Genomic DNA, 20,919 nt, shown 5'->3' with positions numbered 1-20,919 from the left:
AACACTACTAGTACAAGTTCTTGAGTACAAAATCATAGGGTACTACATAGGGCATTCTTATTTTAATTGAGATGCTCTCGCTCTTACATCATATGCTGATAATAGAAATACGAGTACTAGGCATGGTGGCTCACTCGCTCCCTGAAGCGTTCCAGCAGCAAAAGGCACGCAAAATGCGCCTCAGAACATCGCCGCGGCGATGGTGGGGGCGGCGCGGAGGTTTCCTCTTGTTATCCACGCCCTCGTTGTTGCCGCCGGTGAAATACGCCTCCGTATGCATATATTATATATGGACTGTTAGCTAGCACAAGGAATATACTGAACTGGTTACTTGCTCCAAGAGTGATGGATGAGCTTATATAGGGGTTCAGAGTAACCGATATATAGTTAGAACATAATCGACGACCGAACAAATGCATTACCAAGGCAGTGCACTTTCGGCAGTATCGAAGCTCCAAGAGTTTAAGTGAGTGGGGCAGTAATCAGTCATGCACTACGGATAAGCTAAGGCCAGATGAACCCTGCATCCAAAGGTTTAGACTCCCATGGGAAGATAACGATGGATCTATTAGTTTGAGGATTAGTTGAGGTATGAGGTATCTATACCAAACATGGCATTACAAATGGGTCGAGGTGTGCAGAGATTATGGCATCTAATCTTCTCGTCAGAGACCATAACGCGCTGTGGCATCTAATGATCTGCGCTTTAGTCGCTGTACTGGTAAAGGTGGATTATTTAATACTTGTTGTGATTGCGGTATCTGCGGAAGAACATCAACTGCTTAAACTGGCCGGCCAGCTTGTAGTCTACGAGAACTTGCACTTTTGGGTTCAAGACTCCTTCCTTGTCGATGGAAGGATGGATGGGTGGCTCTGAATGTTTCTGTGGTGTATATAATGCCAATGTTTCCATTCGACGCTGAATAGTCTGGCTTGGCAACTGACCGTATATAGACGCTGATCTCCATTTTGCGAGGAAGGAATCATATATTGTTCAGATGGCACTTTTCGACAGAAAGTGTGTTTGGAACGATCGGGAGGAAAAGATAGGCAGTTAGTGATTTTGCAAAAAACAACATTGCTATGAAGACCCATGGTTGACCCTGACCGAGTCTACTAACTAATCTTGCGCAGCTCCAGGTGGACCCAGAATTTTGGGCTAAGGCAAATTTGAATTGTGGGCCAACTTTTTAATATGAATTATATGCAGAGGCCAGGTGTCTGTTCGTAGTATTTGAATCCTCTTGTTTCTTTATTTTAAGCTAGCTAATAAAATTCATTGTTTGTTAAATAAAAAAGATGAGCTTTTTTTGTCTAATCAAGCAACTATTCTAGGGTATCATTGGAAGGATGGAACACGAGCCCGCAGCGGACACACGGCTACTCCTAGTCCTACTTACGCGCTGCTGCCTTGTGGCAGCCTGCTACCGAGCCAGCCGTGCGAGCTGAGCAAACGTCCAACGTTGGACACTCTCCTCAACAAGGAACAGTGGACCGTCCCTCGACCACGAGTGAGATAGCCCATGAACCGTTGTCACGATTGACACAATAACCCCATAACTGAGGTGGAGAAACGTTCCGATGGACCCAACGATAAGATGTGAGTAAAAGCAACTTCAATGAGTCGATCCATTTCGTTCGTTGCTGTTTGTTTGGGTCGGCGCGGATACAAAAATCGACCCAACGCGTCGACCCAAACAGACGCGCGTCCGCTTGACGTCCGTCTGGCGACCCATTTCCGGCCTAATTTAGGCCAGATTTGCGTCGACGCGGACACGAGACGGACGCGCGCACGTCTACTCCTCTTCCCGGGCCCGCCGGTCGGTGATATCCACCGCCATTTCCTCTCAAAAACCCTCCCGTCCGTGTGCGCTCCCGCCCCACGCCCGCTCCTGCCCCGCGCCCGCCATGGATGGCGACCTTGACCTCGACCTCGACGCCGGCACCGGCCTGGCCTCCCTCGCCTCGTCCGACAAAGGCAAGCCTCGCGCCTCCCAGAAGGCCGCCGCGCCGAAGCCGAAGAAGGTGGCGACGGCCGAAAAACGGGCAAAGGAGTCGGCCAAGAAGAAGGACCGTGTGACGCCCTCAATTTAATCGTACGCTAATCATACACGCAAATGCATACGATCAAACTCAAGGACTTACGGGAAGATATCACAACACAACTCTAGACACAAATAAAACAATATCAGCTTCATATTACAAGCGAGGGGCGTCGAGGGCTAGAATACAAAAGCTCAATAAAAATACGAGTGAGCGGAAGCAACAATATCTGAGTACAGACATAAAACATGGGGGTGCCTTAGAGAAGGCTAGCACAAAAGATACAACGATCGAACGAGGCGAGGCCTCCTGCCTGGGAACCTCCTAACTACTCCTGGACTTCAGCGGCCTCCACGTAGTAGCAGGCACCGTCGGGGTAGCAGTCGTCGTCGGGGGGAACCTCCATCTCCTGGGCTCCATGATCTGGTCGCAGCAACGGATCAAGAGGGCAAAGGGGGAGCAAAGCAACGGTGAGCACTCATCCAAAGTACTCGCAAGTCTTACATCAGAACTATTCTAAGTATGCATCAGTATCAATGAAGGGGGTGGTTATATGTGGACTGACTGCAGCAATGCGAGAAATAGAGAGAGAAGACCTAGTCCTATCGAAGACTAGCATCTTCAGGGTCTTGCAGCAATAGACGAGAGTACAACAAGGTAACATAAATAATAGTCATATTGTTGCAGCAATATTAATATGAAGTCATGCCCAGAGATCCTCCCTCGACTCCCCACGAGGAAGCAATCCCGGGGCAACTAATTTCAGTTAAGTTACAGTTGTAGTTGTATAAGATCAGGGCATAACTCCAAGTCGTCCTGTAACCATGGACACGGCTATTCGAATAGATAAGTTCTTCCCTCGACGGGTGCACAACATATTCCCCGACGCGCTCGATAACACTCTGGCCGGACACACTTTTCTGGGTCCTGCCCGGCCTCGGAATATCGACACGTCGCAGCCCCACCTAAGCTCAGCAGAGAGGCCAGCCCGACGGTCTAACTCCTAAGCACAGAGGGTTCATGGGCCCACTTGCCCTCCGCGCTCCTGCACGATACGTGGGCGGCCGATGTCAGTCCTAGAACCCCTTAGTACAAGAGCGATGCATCTCGGGACCACTCGAGCGCGCCGCTCCATCGCTGACGTCTGAAGAGCTTCAGCTGATACCGTGACGTCGAGTACCCATAATTCTTCCCACGCAGACGGTTAGTGCGTAATAAGGCCTTCCAACCAACCCAGATCAAATACCCAAATCCATTATCATTTTAATTAGGCCATCCACACAAACACGCGGGAATCCACCCGTCGAACAACTAATCACCAATGATCCGAGTGACATGGTCGAGTAACTGTGTGGTTGTAACATCGGGGGGAATCCGTGGTATCACCCTTGTTGGATTCCGAACGATGTAACCGTCAAGGTGGACTTAGAGGAATCACCCTCGAGGGTCCCACACTTGAGGGGTTGCACGACCAAGGCATCGTCGAGAATGGTGAAAGAGGAATCATCCTAGATAACCATGACGGACTAGCTGTACTACAGAGATATCATCAGGAGTACTTCGCGAGGTGTCACCCTCGGTACCCGATATTATCTCTGTAGCGTCGCACAACTAAGGGGGTGTAAGTGCTGTGTCGGTTCTGGCTCGTCGATCAGGGATCGAGATCTGAAAACAAAGTGGGGCAACTGGACTACGGGGGGTCAGAGGGGAAGACTGCTGCACCTATACTAAACAGTTTAAAGGTGTAGTACTGAAAGTAGCAGTTCATCAAAAACAGGCTATGCATCAGATATAGGAGCTAACTACAACAGTAGCAAAATACTAATGCAAACATGAGGGAGAAAGAAATGGGCGATATAGGAATGATCAAGGGGGTTTGCTTGCCTTGATGCTCTGCGGCAAAGGGCTGGTCGGCAGGGTCGTAGATGTACCCAGCAGCAGCGTCAGTCTCGGGTCTACCGGTAAGAAGAGGGGGAGAAACAATAAATAATAGCAACAGGGACAACACTAAGCATGCCATGGCAATATGCAGGCTAGGCATGAGCTAACGCAGTAACATCCGTAATTGACGGGTCGGAAGAATATCAGATGATATTTCCTGGGTCTCTGGCTTCTACTTGTCAGATGGAAAACGATTGAAAAGTTCCATGTTCGCTATGCTAGGGACGCGTGATAGACGAATGGACCGTGTATCCGGGTTCGTCTCGTTCTGCTGATCAACTTTCATGTTGAAAATATTTTGATCTGACTTACGATTTATTTTATATTAATTTTTAAAGTTTTATTAATCATTTAGGAATTAAAAACAGATTTAACTAATTCAATTAAAAGCAATGATGACATCAGCATGATGTCATGCTGACATCTGCAGTTGACTGGTCAACTGACAAGTGGGTCCCGTGTGTCATAGGCACATGTTTTGAATTAGGTTTAATATTAATTAATCAGATTAATTAAGTGGGGGACCCATGTGTCATACTCTATAAGTTAATTATTTATTTATATCAACAGATTACTAATTTATCTATTTAATTAGTTAACTAATTAATTAAATAATATATAATTATTTACTTTATTAATATATATATATATTTCTTTTTCTTTTTTTCTTTTCTCTACATACATGCATACATACCCAATACATACATACATACATACACATATATATCATCTAATACATATTCCATTTCTTTCTTTTCTCTTACAATCATCTCCAACCTCCTTGACATCTCTCTCAACTCACACGAACCTAAACACAGAGAGAGAGAGGAGGCAAGGTCCACCTCCACCTCCATGAGCCCAACGGCGCCGGAACGCGGCGACAATCGCCGGAATGGAAACGAGAGAGGGAGGAGGAGAGGATGGTCGGGGCCCGGAGCTCACCGGCGTTGACGGGAGGGCCCGGTGTAGCCGGACTACACGAGGAGTCGGCGCGGTTCCGGCAAGGAGGAGTTCCCGGTGGTGGTGGCGACGTTGGAGGAGGATTCCCGAGCGAGATGAAGGCCGGGGCTGGCCGGATCCGGTACGGAGGCGCCAACACAAACCCGGTGCGGCCCGGTGCGGGGACAACACGGTGGCCAGGGCGATGGGGAGAGAAGGGGCGATGACGATCGAGGTCGCGCGGGGGGGGGGGGGGGGTGGGGTGTCCCGACTGGGAGGTCGCGGAGGGGCCGGGGGGGGGGGGGGGGTTCGGCCGGTGGTGCTTGTTGTGAGGGAAGTGGCGATGGTAGGAGAGGGCGCGCGAGGGAGAGGGAGGCCGGGGCGAGCGATCTAGGGGCACGCGCAGCGGCTCGGTGGTGAGCCGACGAGAGGAGGGGAGGCGCGTGCAGGATCTGGGGAGAGGCGGCGCGTGAGGGAGTAGGCGGCGAGGGGGAGGGCTAACGAGGGGGTTGGTGGGGTGACGAGGGGAGCCCCTCGTCCCTTTGTGGCGGCGGCAGGAGGGAGCGCTGGGCGCTAGGGTTTGCCCCCCTCGGGGTGGCCGGCTGGGCCAATTTGGCCCAGTTGGGCCAGGTACTTTCTTCTTCTTCTTCTTTTCTTTTTATTTTTTTACGTTTTTTATATATATATCTCCTTTTTTAATTATATAGGGATTGTATGAACTTTAAAATGCCCGATTCACTTTTAAAACTTATTAGGGAATTTTTAATAACTTTTTCGATAATTTTTGTTTTAAACATTATAAAACTTTTTTTTCGTTTGATTTATTTTTAAACTTCGGACTTTGACGCGGTTTCAACTAACGCGAGATCAACGATATAATTTATGATGACGTGGCATTCATTGCATAGATTCAGTGTAGCTTAATTACATCCAATACTGTAGCAAAAGCTCAGGATGTCACAACTCTCCCCTACTAATAAGAATTCTCGTCCCGAGAATTAAGAGGTAGCAGGAAAAAGCTCGGGGTATTCATCACGAAGACGATCCTCGCGTTCCCTAGTGGCTTCATCTTCATGTTGGGGAACGTCGCATGGGAAACAAAAAATTTCCTACGCGCACGAAGTCCTATCATGGTGATGTCCATGTACGAGAGGGGATTTCCGATCTACGTACCCTTGTAGATCGCATAGCAGAAGCGTTAAGAAACGCGGTTGATGTAGTGGAACGTCCTCACGTCCCTCGATCCGCCCCGCGAACCGTCCCACGAACCGTCCCGCGATCCGTCCCACGATCCGCTCCGATCTAGTGCCGAACGGACGGCACCTCCGTGTTCAGCACACGTACAGCTCGACGATGATCTCGTCCTTCTTGATCCAGCAAGAGAGACAGAGAGGTAGATGAGTTCTCTGGCAGCGTGACGGCGCTCCGGAGGTTTGTGGTGATCTAATCTTAGCAGGGCTCCGCCCGAGCTCGGTAGAAACGCGATCTAGAGGAAAAACCATGGAGGTATGTGGTCGGGCTGCCGTGGCAAAGTTATCTCAAATCAGCCCTAATACCTCAGTATATATAGGAGGGAGGGAGGGGAGGAGGCAGCGTGAAACCCTCAAGGTTTGGCCGAAATTTGAGGTGGAGGAGTCCTACTCCAATCCTACTTGGAGTAGGATTCCACCTTCCCACTTGGAAACTCTTTCCACCTTGTGTTTTTCCCTTCTCAAACCTTATGGGCCTTAGTGGGAACTTATTCCAACCCACTAGGGGCTGGTTTATCTTTTCCCATAGCCCATGAGACCCCTTGGGGTGTGACACCCCTCTCGATGGTCCCCGTCACCCCTCCCGGCACTCCCGGTACACTACCGATGAGCCCGAAACTTTTCCGGTAATGCCCGAAAACTTTCCGGTAACAAAATGAGGTCATCCTATATATCAATCTTCGTCTCTGGACCATTCCGGAAACTCTCGTGACGTCCGTGATCCCATCCGGGACTCCGAACAACATTCGGTAACCAACCATATAACTCAAATACGCATAAAACATCGTCGAACCTTAAGTGTGCAGACTCTGCGGGTTCGAGAACAATGTAGACATGACCCGAGGGACTCCTCGGTCAATATCCAATAGAGGGACCTGGATGCCCATATTGGATCCTACATATTCCGAAGATCTTTATCGGTTGAACCTCAGTGCCAAGGATTCATATAATCCCGTAAGTTATTCCCTTTGTCCTTCGGTATGTTACTTGCTCGAGATTCGATCGTCGGTATCCGCATACCTATTTCAATCTCGTTTACCGGCAAGTCTCTTTAATTATTCCGTAATACAAGATCCCGTGACTTACACTAAGTCACATTGCTTGCAAGGCTTGTGTGTGATGTTGTATTACCGAGTGGGCCCCGAGATACCTCTCCGTCACACGGAGTGACAAATCCCAGTCTCGATCCATACTAACTCAACGAACACCTTCGAAGATACCTGTAGAGCATCTTTATAGTCACCCAGTTACGTTGTGACGTTTGATACACACAAAGCATTCCTCCGGTGTCAGTGAGTTATATGATCTCATGGTCATAGGAACAAATACTTGACACGCAGAAAATAGTAGCAACAAAATGACACGATCAACATGCTACATCTATTAGTTTGGGTCTAGTCCATCACATGATTCTCCTAATGATGTGATCCCGTTATCAAGTGACAACACTTGCCTATGGTCAGGAAACCTTGACCATCTTTGATCTACGAGCTAGTCAACTAGAGGCTTACTAGGGATAGTGTTTTGTCTATGTATCCACAAATGCACTGTGTTTCCAACCAAGACAATTATAGCATGGATAATAAATGATTATCATGAACAAAGAAATATAATAATAACTAATTTATTATTGCATCTAGGGCATATTTCCAACAGTCTCCCACTTGCACTAGAGTCAATAATCTAGTTCACATCACCATGTGATTCCAACGAATCCAACACCCATATAGTTATGGGGTCTGATCACGTCTTGCTCGTGAGAGAGGTTTTAGTCAACGGTTCTGAAACTTTCAGATTCGTGTGTTCTTTACAAATCTTTATGTCATATTATAGATGCTGCTACCATGTGCTATTCGGAAATACTCCAAATATCTACTCTACTATACGAATCCGTTTCACTACTCATAGTTATTCGGATTAGTGTCAAAGCTTGCATTGACGTAACCCTTTACGACGATCTCTTTAACCACCTCCATAATCGAGAAAAGTTCCTTAGTCTATTTAGTTACTAAGGATAACTTTGACCGCTGATCAGTGATTCAATCCTGGATCACTCTGTGTACCTCTTAACAGACTTGCTGCAAGGCACACATCAGGTGCGGTACTCAGCATGGCATACTTTAGAGTCTACGGCTAAGGCATAGAAGACGACCTTCGTCTATTCTCTTTATTCTGCCGTGGTCGGGTTTTGAGTCTTACTCAAATTCACACCTTACAACACAGTCAAGAACTCCTTCTTTGCTGATCTATTTCTAATTACTTCAAAAACTTGTCAAGGCAGGCATCTTGTTGAAACTTCTATTAAGCGTTTTGATCTATCTCCATAGATCTTGATGCTGAACGTTCAAGTAGCTCCATCCAGGTATTCCTTTGAAAAACTCCTTTCAAACAACCTTTTATGCTTCATAGAAATTCTACATTACTTCTGATCATCAATATGTCAACCACATATACTTATCAGAAATTCTATAGTGCTCCCACTCACTTCTTTGGAAATACAAGTTTCTCATAAACCTTGTACAAACCCAAAATCTTTGATCATCTCATCAAAGTGTATATTCCAACTCCGAGATGCTTGCACCAGTCCAATGAAGGATCGCTGGAGCTTGCATACTTGTTAGTATCTTTAGGATCGACAATACCTCCTGGTTGTATCACATACAATGTTTGCTCAAGGAAACCGTCGAGGAAACAATGTTTTGTCTTCCTATGTGCAATATTTCACAAATAATGCAACAACTACTAACATAATTCCAACAGACTTTTAGCATCGCTAAGAGTGAGAAAGTCTTATCATAGTCAACTATTTGATCTTGTCAGAAACATCTTTGCGACAAGTCGAGCTTTTCTTAATAGTGACTTATCACCATCATCGTCTGTCTTCCTTACAAAGATCCATCTTTACTCAATAGTCTTACTACCATCAAGTAGTTCCTCCAAAGTCTACACTTCGTTTTATATATGGATCCTCTCTCGGATTTCATGGCCTCAGGTCATTTGTCGGAATCCGGGCCCACCATTACTTCTTCATAACTCGTAGGTTCACTGTTGCTCAACAACATGACCTCCAAGACAGGGTTACCGTACCACTCTGCATTAGTACGCGACCTTGTCGACCTACGAGGTTTGTAGTAACTTGATCCGAAGCTCAATGATCACCATCATCAGCTTCCACTTCAATTGGTGTAGGCGCCACAGGAACAACTTCCTGTGCCCTGCTACACACTAGTCGAAGTGATGGTTCAATAACCTCATCAAGTTCTATCACCCTCCCACTCAATTATTTCGAGAGAAACCTTTCCTCGAGAAAGGATCCGTTTCTAGAAACAAACACTTTGCTTTCGGATCTGAGATAGGAGATGTACCCAACTGTTTTGGATATCCTATAAAGATGCATTTATCCGTTTTGGGTTCGAGCTTATCAGACTGAAACTTTTTCACATAAGTGTCGAAGCCCCAAACTTTCAAGAAACGACAGTTTAGATTTCTCTAAACCTCAGTCTATACTGTGTCATCCCAACGTAAATACGCGGTGCCCTATTTATAGTGAATGCAGTTGTCTCTAATGCATAACCCATAAACGATAGTGGTAATTCGAAAGAGACATCATAGCATGCACCATACCAAATAGTGTGTGGTTATGACGTTTAGACACATCACCACACTATGATGTTCCAGGTGGCATGAACTGCGAAACAATTTCCACATTTTCTTAACTGCGTACCAAAACTCGTAACTCAGATATTCATTTCTATGATCATATCGTAGACAGTTTATCCTCTTGTTATGACGAACTTCACTCCGAAACAGAATTGAACTTTTCAATATTTCAGACTTGTGATTCATTAAGTAAATACTCTTGTATCTACTCAAATCATCATTGAAGTAAGAACATAATGATATCCACTGCGTGCCACAACACCCATTGGACTGCATACATCAAAATGTATCACTTCCAACAAGTTACTATCTTGTTTCATCTCAATGAAAACAAGGCCTTGCCCATGTGGTATGATTTGCATGTCACTAGTGATTCAAAATCAAGTGAGTATAAAGATCCATCAGCATGGAGCCTCTTCATGCAATTTATACCAACATGACTCAAGCGGCAGTGCCACAACTAAGTGGTACTATCATCATTACCTCGTATCTTTTGGCACCAATATCATGAACATGTGTAACACTATGATCGAGATTCAATAAACCATTGAAGGTGATTATTCAAGCAAATAGAGTAACCATTATTCTTTTAAATGAATAATTGTATTGCAATAAACACGATCCAATCATGTTCATGCTTAACGCAAGCACCAAATAAAAATTATTTCGGTTTAACACCAATCCCGATGGTAGAGGGAGCGTGCGACGTTTTGATCATATCAACCTTGGAAACACTTCCAACACGTATCGTCACCTCGCCTTTAGCTAGTCTCCGTTTATGTCGTAGCTATTATTTCGTGTTACTAATCACTTAGCAACCGAACCGGTATCCAATACCCTCGTGCTACTAGGAGTACTAGTAAAGTACACATCAACATCATGTATATCAAATATACTTCTTTCGACTTTTGCCAGCCTTCTTATCTACCAAGTATCTAGAGTTGCTCCGCCTCAGTGACCGTTCCCCTCATAACAGAAGCACTTAGTCCCGGGCTTGGGTTTAATCTGGGGTCTCTTCATTAGTGTAGCAACTGCTTTGCCGTTTCACAAAGTATCCCTTCTAGCCCTTGCCTTTCTCGAAACTTAGTGGTTTTACTAACCATCAACTATTGATGCTACTTCTTGATTTCTACTTTTGCAGTGTCAAACATCGCGAATCGCTCAAGGATCATTGTATCTATCCTTGATATGTTATAGTTCATCACGAAGCTCTCACAGCTTGGTGGCAGTGACTTTGGAGAACCATCACTATCTTATCAGGAAGATCAACTCCCACTTGATTCAAGCGATTGTCGTACTCAGATAATCTGAGCACACGCTCAACGATTGAGCTTTTATCCTTTACTTCGTGGACACATAATCTTGTCGGAGGTCTCATACCTCTTAACAAGGGCACAAGCATGAAATCACAATTTCATCTCTTTAGAACATCTCTTATGTTCCGTGACGTTTCAAAACGTCTTCCGCGCCTTGCTTCTAAGCCATTAAGTATTTTGTACCGAACTATCGTGTAGTCATCAGAAACGTGTATGTCGGATGTTCACAACATCTACAGACGACACTCGAGGTGCAAAACACCGAGTGGTGCATTAAGGACATAAGGCTTCTGCGCAGCAACGAGGACAGTCCTTGGTTTTACAGACTCAGTCTACAAAGTTTGCTACTATCAACTTTCAACTAAATTTTCTCTAGGAACATATAAAAACAGTAGAGGTATAGCGCAAGCTACATCGTAATTCGCAAAGACAATTAGACTATGTTCATGACAATTAGTTCAATTAATCATATTACTTAAGAACTCCCACTCAAAAAGTACATCTCTCTAGTCATTTGAGTGGTACATGATCCAAATCCACTATCTCAAGTCCGATCATCACGTGAGTCGAGAATAGTTTCAGTGGTAAGCACCTCTATGCTAATCATATCAACTATACGATTAATGCTCGACCTTTCGGTCTCATGTGTTCCGAGGCCATGTCTGCACATGCTAGGCTTGTCAAGCTTAACCCGAGTGTTCCGCGTGTGCAACTATTTTGCACCCGTTGTATGTGAACGTTGAGTTCACACCTGATCATCACGTGGTGTCTCGAAACGAAGAACTGTCGCAACGGTGCACAGTCGGGGAGAACACAATTTCGTCTTGAAATTTTAGTGAGAGATTACCTCATAATGCTACCGTCGTTCTAAGAAAGATAAGGTGCATAAAGGATTAACATCACATGCAATTCATAAGTGACATGATATGGCCATCATCATGTGCTTCTTGATCTCCATCACCAAAGCACCGGCACGATCTTCTTGTCACCAGTGTCACACCATGATCTCCATCATCACGATCTCCATCAACGTGTCGCCATCGGGGTTGTCGTGCTACTCATGCTATTACTACTAAAGCTACATCCTAGCAATATAGTAAACGCATCTACAAGCACAAACGTTAGTTTAAAGACAACCCTATGGCTCCTGCCGATTGCCCTACCATCGACGTGCAAGTCGATATTAACTATTACAACATGATCATCTCATACATCCAATATATCACATCACAAACATACCCTGCAAAAACAAGTTAGACGTCCTCTAATTGTTGTTGCATGTTTTACGTGGTGACCATGGGTATCTAGTAGGATCGCATCTTACTTACGCAAACACCACAACAGAGATATATGAATTGCTATTTAACCTCATCCAAGGACCTCCTCGGTCAAATCTGATTCAACTAAAGTTGGAGAAACCGACACTCGCCGGTCATCTTTGACCAACGGTGTTACTCGTAGCGATGAAACCAGTCTCTCGTAAGCGTACGAGTAATGTCGGTCCGAGCCGCTTCGATCCAACAATACCGCGAAATCAAGAAAAGACTAAGGAGGGCAGCAAAACACACATCATCGCCCACAAGAAACTTTTGTGTTCTACTCGAGAAGACATCTACGCATCAACCTAGCTCATGATGCCACTGTTGGGGAACGTCACATGGGAAACAAAAATTTTCCTACGCGCACGAAGTCCTATCATGGTGATGTCCATCTACAAGAGGGGATTTCCGATCTACGTACCCTTGTAGATCGCACAGCAGTAGCGTTAAGAAACGCAGTTGATGTAGTGGAACGTCCTCACGTCCCTCGACCCGCCCCGCAAACCGTCCCACGAACCGTCCCGCGATCCGTCCCACGATCCGCTCCGATCTAGTGCCGAACGGACGGCACCTCCGCGTTCAGCACACGTACAACTCGACGATGATCTCGTCCTTCTTGATCCAGCAAGAGAGACAAAGAGGTAGATGAGTTCTCCGGCAGCGTGACGGCGCTCCGGAGGTTGGTGGTGATCTAATCTCAGCAGGGCTCCACCCGAGCTCCGTAGAAACGCGATCTAGAGGAAAAACCATGGAGGTATGTGGTCCGGCTGCCGTGGCAAAATTGTCTCAAATCAGCCCTAATACCTCAGTATATATAGGAGGGAGGGAGGGGAGGAGGCAGCCTGAAACCCTCAAGGTTTGGCCGAAATTTGAGGTGGAGGAGTCCTACTCCAATCCTACTTGGAGTAGGATTCCACCTTCCCACTTGGAAACTCTTTCCACCTTGTGTTTTTACCTTCTCAAACCTTATGGGCCTTAGTGGGAACTTATTCCAGCCCACGAGGGGCTGGTTTATCTCTTCCCATAGCCCATGAGACCCCTTGGGGCGTGACACCCCTCTCGATGGTCCCGGTCACCCCTCCCGGCACTCCCGGTACACTACCGATGAGCCCGAAACTTTTCCGGTAATGCCGGAAAACTTTCGGTAACCAAATGAGGTCATCCTATATATCAATCTTCGTCTCTGGACCATTCCAGAAACTCTCGTGACATCCGTGATCCCATCCGGGACTCCGAACAACATTCAGTAACCAACCATATAACTCAAATATGCATAAAACATCGTCGAACCTTTAGTGTGCAGACCCTGCGGGTTCGAGAACTATGTAGACATGACCCGAGGGACTCCTCGGTCAATATCCAATAGCGGGACCTGGATGCCCATATTGGATCCTACATATTCCGAAGATCTTATCGTTTGAACCTGAGTGCCAGGGATTCATATAATCACGTATGTCATTCCCTTTGTCCGTCGGTATGTTACTTGCCCGAGATTTGATCGTCGGTATTCGCATACCTTTTTCAATCTCGTTTACCGGCACATCTCCTTACTCGTTCTGTAATACAAGATCCCGCAACTTACACTAAGTTACATTGCTTGCAAGGCTTGTGTGTGATGTTGTATTACCGAGTGGGCCCCAAGATACCTCTCCGTCACACGAAGTGACAAATCCCAGTCTCGATCCATACTAACTCAACGAACACCTTCGGAGATACTTGTAGAGCATCTTTATAGTCACCCAGTTACGTTGCAACGTTTGATACACACAAAGCATTCCTCCGGTGTCAGTGAGTTATATGATCTCATGGTCATAGGAACAAATACTTGACACGCAGAAAACAGTAGCAACAAAATGACACGATCAACATGCTACGTCTATTAGTTTGGGTCTAGCCCATCACATGATTCTCCTAATGATGTGATCCCATTATCAAGTGACAACACTTGCCTATGGTCAGGAAACCTTGACCATCTTTGATCAACGAGCTAGTCAACTAGAGGCTTACTAGGGACAGTGTTTTGTCTATGTATCCACACATGCACTGTGTTTCCAATCAATACAATTATAGCATGGATAATAAACGATTATCATGAACAAAGAAATATAATAATAACTAATTTATTATTGCCTCTAGGGCATATTTCCAACACTTCAGAATGATTTGACCACTACACTTTAAGGAACTTGGTGACTTTGCGACGAGTTTGACGTTCAGCCTCGTCGAGAATGCGGAACGGATGCTCTTTATAGGAGATGTCTTGTTGCAGCTCAAGCATATCATGATCCACTGCTCCAATAGGATCCTTGAAGCAGCGGCGGAGCTGAGACACATGGAAAACATCGTGAACCCGAGAAAGGTTCGCCGGCAGTTCCAATTGATAAGCCACTATTCCACGCCTTTCGAGAACGGTGAAAGGACCAATATAGCGAGGAGCTAACTTGCTCTTGATTCCAAAACGGTGTGCACCTCTCATTGGTGTGACACGAAGATAAGCCTTTTCGCCAGGTTGATAGACCATATCTTGATGATGACGGTCATACTGACTCTTGTGACGAGACTAAGCAGCCTTCAGATTGTCATGAATAATGCGGACTTGATCTTCAACATGTTGGATAACATCTGGACCGAAGAGTGACCGGTACTTTGAACGGTGGCTCCGGAATTCCATACAAGCCAAGTGCAATGGATACTTTGGAGTCAAGGGTGTACAATAGAGTCAGATTTCAATCCTGTGGAACTTTGGGTTATGGGTTCACCATGTGGGCCAAGAATAGGCAGAGCGGCGACATCTTATACGGTCTTGGTAACAAGACATGTCAGAGGATAACCTGTCAGTTATGTTGGCAACAACATCGGTACTAAGGGAGGGGGACGAATATAACCATTTTCCTGCTCGTTGAAACGAGGCGGACCAATAGGCAAGGCCCTCGTCCACCGGCGACTACCAAAATGTTATCCACAATAGTAACAGGGTCTTACTGACAGAGTTGTACACCGAGGTTGTTACCTAAGCAGGGAATTAACACTGCTTACATAAGTTATGCCACAAGAAAGGTCAAACAAACCAATGGGAAGGAAAATGTGTTCACACACACAAGTTTTAGAGTATACCATTCCCGAGGGAAATAGAGTATCATATACATGGTAGGTCATCAAGTACCTAACCATCTTGATAAAAGTACAAGAAGAATCATGATGTCTACCCATACCATATGGTTTGGATAATTGATCAAGAACAATTTAGCATTGCGCTTCCAATGTTCCTGTTGAAATTTAAAGTACCACATCCGTGCTTCGGGGTAGCCTCGACATGGTCATCAAATAAAGGTTGGACTTATGGGTAAACAAAGAGGAACCATGAGGAACAACTTAGGAAATAAGTCATATAGTTTCCGCATGGAAGATGGCGAATCCTACATATGGGAGGATTTATAACAATAGGTCCTTCGGCCCGGTGTGCTAGACAAGACATCACCATACCGGGTTACATAAGACCAAAGTTATAATTATTGGGAAATGTTCCAACCATCATATCTGCCCCAGATTCAGATTTGTTGGTGTTAGGATACCTCAGACTCAAGATGCCTAAGAAGAAAAGATGAAGATGCAAGATTCTCATGATATGAGCTACACAAGTAACTCTTAAATCATGAGTTCGGTTGTAAGACATATGACACAACGTCAAGACATTCATGCACACGTGGAATTCTTACAACAGCATGCAACCGAGTTCTCATTTGGAAACCATCATCGAGGATAACAAGGCTCCATGTGTAAGTCTGGATTAGCTCTTATGAAGGAACTTCTTTTCCTTGATCAAATCAGTCAGTGGCTTGGCGTGCTAAGATAAGTTACATGAAGTGAAGATAACAAATCTTCAAAACATATAACACTTCGCACATGTGTGAATGATTTGGTATGATCCTAGAGGAAGCAAAACAAAACTTCCACATATTCACGGCGGAAAGAGTGCACATGAACTTTGGGAAATACACTTCTTCTACCCAACATATTCTTCATGAGCTAGGCACAAGGATAATGCTTTCAAGAGCTTCATCGTGGGACATGGAGAAGTTGATGGTGTGGCTGATGGGATCAACAACAACCCCTCAAGATTTTGACAGGGATGAATTTCCAAAATTTATTATATCAAGGAGATAGCATTTGTCAACTCAAATGGTATAATGTCGTATGATCGAGGGAACAACAACAATTAGACACAGTTTGAATGGTGCACTCGGAAATACGGATGGAGTAGCACAACCAATGTCAAAAATGATGAGTCAACACCCCAACGCAAAGAATGAAACAATCAGTTGTTAACCTCAATGCAATAAGGTTGCTAGAAGTATTGGAATCACACATCAGAGTTCACTGGTTGGTATTCCGGTTTGAAACAACACGGGAGCAAGAAATGAATGGTGATGGCGAGAAGTATTACTATATCAAGAATTCTTAAGACGTGTGCAATCCTCACGACATTCTTGGCATACCAGATAGTAATACTCCAAGGTAGAAGATAACATAAGCTGAATTAGCAAGGAACTCAAAGGACAACACAAAACACGATCAAGTTTGTGTGGGAGTGAAGGCAACAAGGTTTGTCGATGATAACACAAATCATCGAGGGGCAAGGATGGTATTTCTCATCATGCATCCGATCGGTGCCCTGGAAGAACTCAAAATGCTGATGATGATCACGACAAAATTGTTAAGAACTTCACGAAGATGTAATCAATCCGCGAAGACATCAAGCAAGGGAATGGTGAAGCTACAGGTTGCCGGAAACACAATTAAGACTGCTAGCTTAGAATTGAGATTGCCTTTCAGGACAACCAACATGATGTGGAAATCTCGATGCAAGCTTAACGCACATTTGGAATTGTGTTCCAGGGAGGAAGGGTATAGATAGCATGGTCGAGCTCCAACATGACGATGATTATGTAGCTTAACAGTTTGCAATGACATGATCGAGTACAAACTCGTAAACAAGGAAGATTACTAAAAATTGTTGAATCGCAATGCATACTCGATTCATTTATCGATGTACTCGCGTGTCCAACAACTCAAACACGAGGAAAATGGAATTAAAGAAAATATCATAGTTGATGAGGAGCTCACAACAAGTTATATAGCTCTGTGATATCCTCGAGCTACAAGGGACAATACTCGGAGATAGATCAACATTAAGGCTTGGACCGATGTATTGATCTGAAGAAGATAAGTACTTTAACTCGTCTGAGAAAGAAATCAAGGTAGGACAACATGGTCGGAACCATGGTTGCAAAGTACCAAACCACAGATACCAGATTAAACCACATAATGAATGATTAATGACACAAGAAGCTTCTATGGTAAGATCAACATCGTCTCCATGGGCATGAACACAAAGTTCAAGGTCGACTCCCACTTCATCAATGCATCACCTGCCATTTACTCCTCGCCTTTGATGAGGTTGTAGCTTTGAAAGGATATTCGGAAAAGCACCAGAAGAGTAAGACTCATAAATTTTTTTCGAGTCATATTGATTTAGGAAGGCATAGGTTCAACCCATCGGGGCATCTTAGGAACATATACCATACACTCCAAGAGTAATTAACACATGCTTCACAATAGAGCATGGCCAACAAAGGCATATGATACAACTCGTCAGAAGGAGAAGACACAATTTCCAATGGCATTATGCATCAGGGGAACAATACCACAAGAATTTTGGATGTAAGGGATGTCGTTGGATAATAACCCAACAATGGGTCTGGCAGTACCACAAAGGACCTGATGTGAGTATCGATACTCAATCAGAGGAAGATAGAATCCAAGGCATCGGATTTTAGAATATCTGAAAAAATATCGATACTTAATTACCAAAGGAATTAGGATCCCCAGGTTGGTGTACCATTATCAGATATTCCGATCAAATACAGGCTAGTTGAATGAACTTAGATGGACAACCAATCAAAGTTGAATTGCCGAGAACCAGCTCCGTTTGGAAGGACGTCTGACCCCGAAAGATAATTTATGAGTATCAACAGATGATTGTGCGCATTCACACAAAGGTAGAATCAATAAGATCACAGGAAAATCACAAAGGATTTTAATGAATGCTGCTAGACATATGGATTTAACCATAACACAAGCAGGTGAGAAAGGTAAAAAACAATAGGCTACTGGGATTCCGAAAGATCGAATAGTAATTCGAAGAACCTTCGATACACATGACAACTGATGACAGACGAATCCCTGATGACCCACAAGTATAGGGGATCTATCGTAGTCCTTTCGATAAGTAAGAGTGTCGAACCCAACGAGGAGCAGAAGGATCTCACAAGTGGTTTTCAACAAGGTAAAATCTGCAAGCACTGAAATTATCGGTAACAAGTAGTTGTGTGGTGAGATGATTCGTAGCAAGTAGCAAGTAACAAAAGTAACCATGGTGCACCAAAGTGGTCCAATCCCTTTTGTAGCAAGGGAGAAGCCTGGACAAAGTCTTATAGGAGGTAAAGCGCTCCCGAGGACACATGGGAAATTCTGTCAAGCTAGTTTTCATCATGCTCATATGATTCGCGTTCGTTACTTTGATAGTTTGATATGTGGGTGGACTGGCGCTTGGGTACTGCCCTTACTTGGACAAGCATCCCACTTATGATTAACCCCTCTTGCAAGCATCCGCAACTACGAAAGAAGAATTAAGACAAAGTCTAACCATAGCATTAAACTAGTGGATCCAAATCAGCCCCTTACGAAGCAACGCATAAACTAGGGTTTAAGCTTCTGTCACTCTAGCAACCCATCATCTACTTACTACTTCCCAATGCCTTCCTCTAGGCCCAAATAATGGTGAAGTGTTATTTAGTCGACGTTCACATAACAACACTAGAGGAAAAACAACATACAACACATCAAAATATCGAACGAATACCAAATGCACATGACTACTTATAGCATGACTTATCCCATGTCCTCAGGAACAAAAGTAACTACTCACAAAGCATAATCATAATCATGACCAGAGAGGTAATGAGTAGCATCAAAGATCTAAACATAAACTCTTCCAGCAAGTAATCCAACTAGCATCAACTACAAAGAGTAATTAACACTACTAGCAACCTTACAAGTACCAATCGGAGTCGCGACATGGAGATTGGTTACAAGTGATGAACTAGGGTTTGGAGATGAGATGGTGTTGATGAAGATGTTGATGGTTTCATGCTATTATCTTGTCAAACTTTGGATGTTTTGCATGCCTTTTATATATTTTTTGGGACTAACTTATTAACTCAGTGCCAAGAGCCAGTTCTTGTTTTTTCCATGTTTTTGACCCCTTTCAGAGGAGGATTTTGAACGGAGTCCAAATGGAATGAAACTGCCAAAAAGATTTTTTCCGGAACAGAAAAAGATCGGGAAGCTGGAGAATCAGGGAAGGGGGCCAGCAGGGACCCCACAAGCCCTCATGGCGCGGCCAGGGGGCCCGCGGCCCCCTGGCTTGTGGGCTCCCTGAGGGTCCGTTTCCCTAGGTTTTGCGCCTATATATTCCCTAAAATTCCATAAAAAATCAGGAGATCATCGAAAGTACTTTTCCGCCACCGCAAGCTTTTGTCTCCGCAAGATCCCATCTGGGGCACGTTCAGGTTCCCTGCCAGAGGGGGGATTCGGATACGAAGGGCTTCTTCATCAACACCATGACCTCTCTGATGATGCGTGAGTAGTTCACCATAGACCTACGGGTCCATAGCTAGTAACTAGACGGCTTCTTCTCTCTCTTGGATCTTCAATACAAAGTTCTCCATGATCTTCATGGAGATCTATCCGATGTAATCTTCTTTTGCGGTGTGTTTGTCGAGATCTGATGAATTGTGGATTTATGATCGGATTATCTATGAATCTTATTTGAGTTTCTGCTGATCTCTCTTATGCATGATTTCATATCCTTGTAATTCTCTTCGAGTTGTGGGTTTTGTTTGGCCAACTAGATCTATGATCCTTGCAATGGGAGAAGTGCTTGGTTTTGGGTTCATACCGTGCGGTGACCTCACCCAGTGACAAAAGGGGTAGCGAGGCACGCATCGTGTTGTTGCCATCAAGGGTAAAAAGATGGGGTTTTCATCATTGGTTTGAGATTAACCCTCTAAATCATGTCATCTTGCTTAAGGCATTACTCTGTTTGTCATGAACTCAATAGACTAGATGCATGCTGGATAGCGGTCGATGTGTGGAGTAATAGTAGTAGATGCAGAAAGTATCGGTCTACTTGTCACAGACGTGATGCCTATATGTATGATCATTGCCTTAGATATCGTCATGACTTTGCGTGGTTCTATCAATTGCTCGACAGTAATTTGTTCACCCACCGTGATATTTGCTATTTTGAGAGAAGCCTCTAGTGAACACTATGGCCCCCGAGTCTACCCCACACCATATTTTCAGCCTTACACTTTTTACTTCGTTGCA

The sequence above is a fragment of the Hordeum vulgare genome, chromosome 7H, assembly GCF_904849725.1.
Source record: "Hordeum vulgare subsp. vulgare chromosome 7H, MorexV3_pseudomolecules_assembly, whole genome shotgun sequence".
Taxonomy (NCBI): domain Eukaryota; kingdom Viridiplantae; phylum Streptophyta; class Magnoliopsida; order Poales; family Poaceae; genus Hordeum; species Hordeum vulgare.
This window is presented reverse-complemented; position numbering follows the sequence as displayed.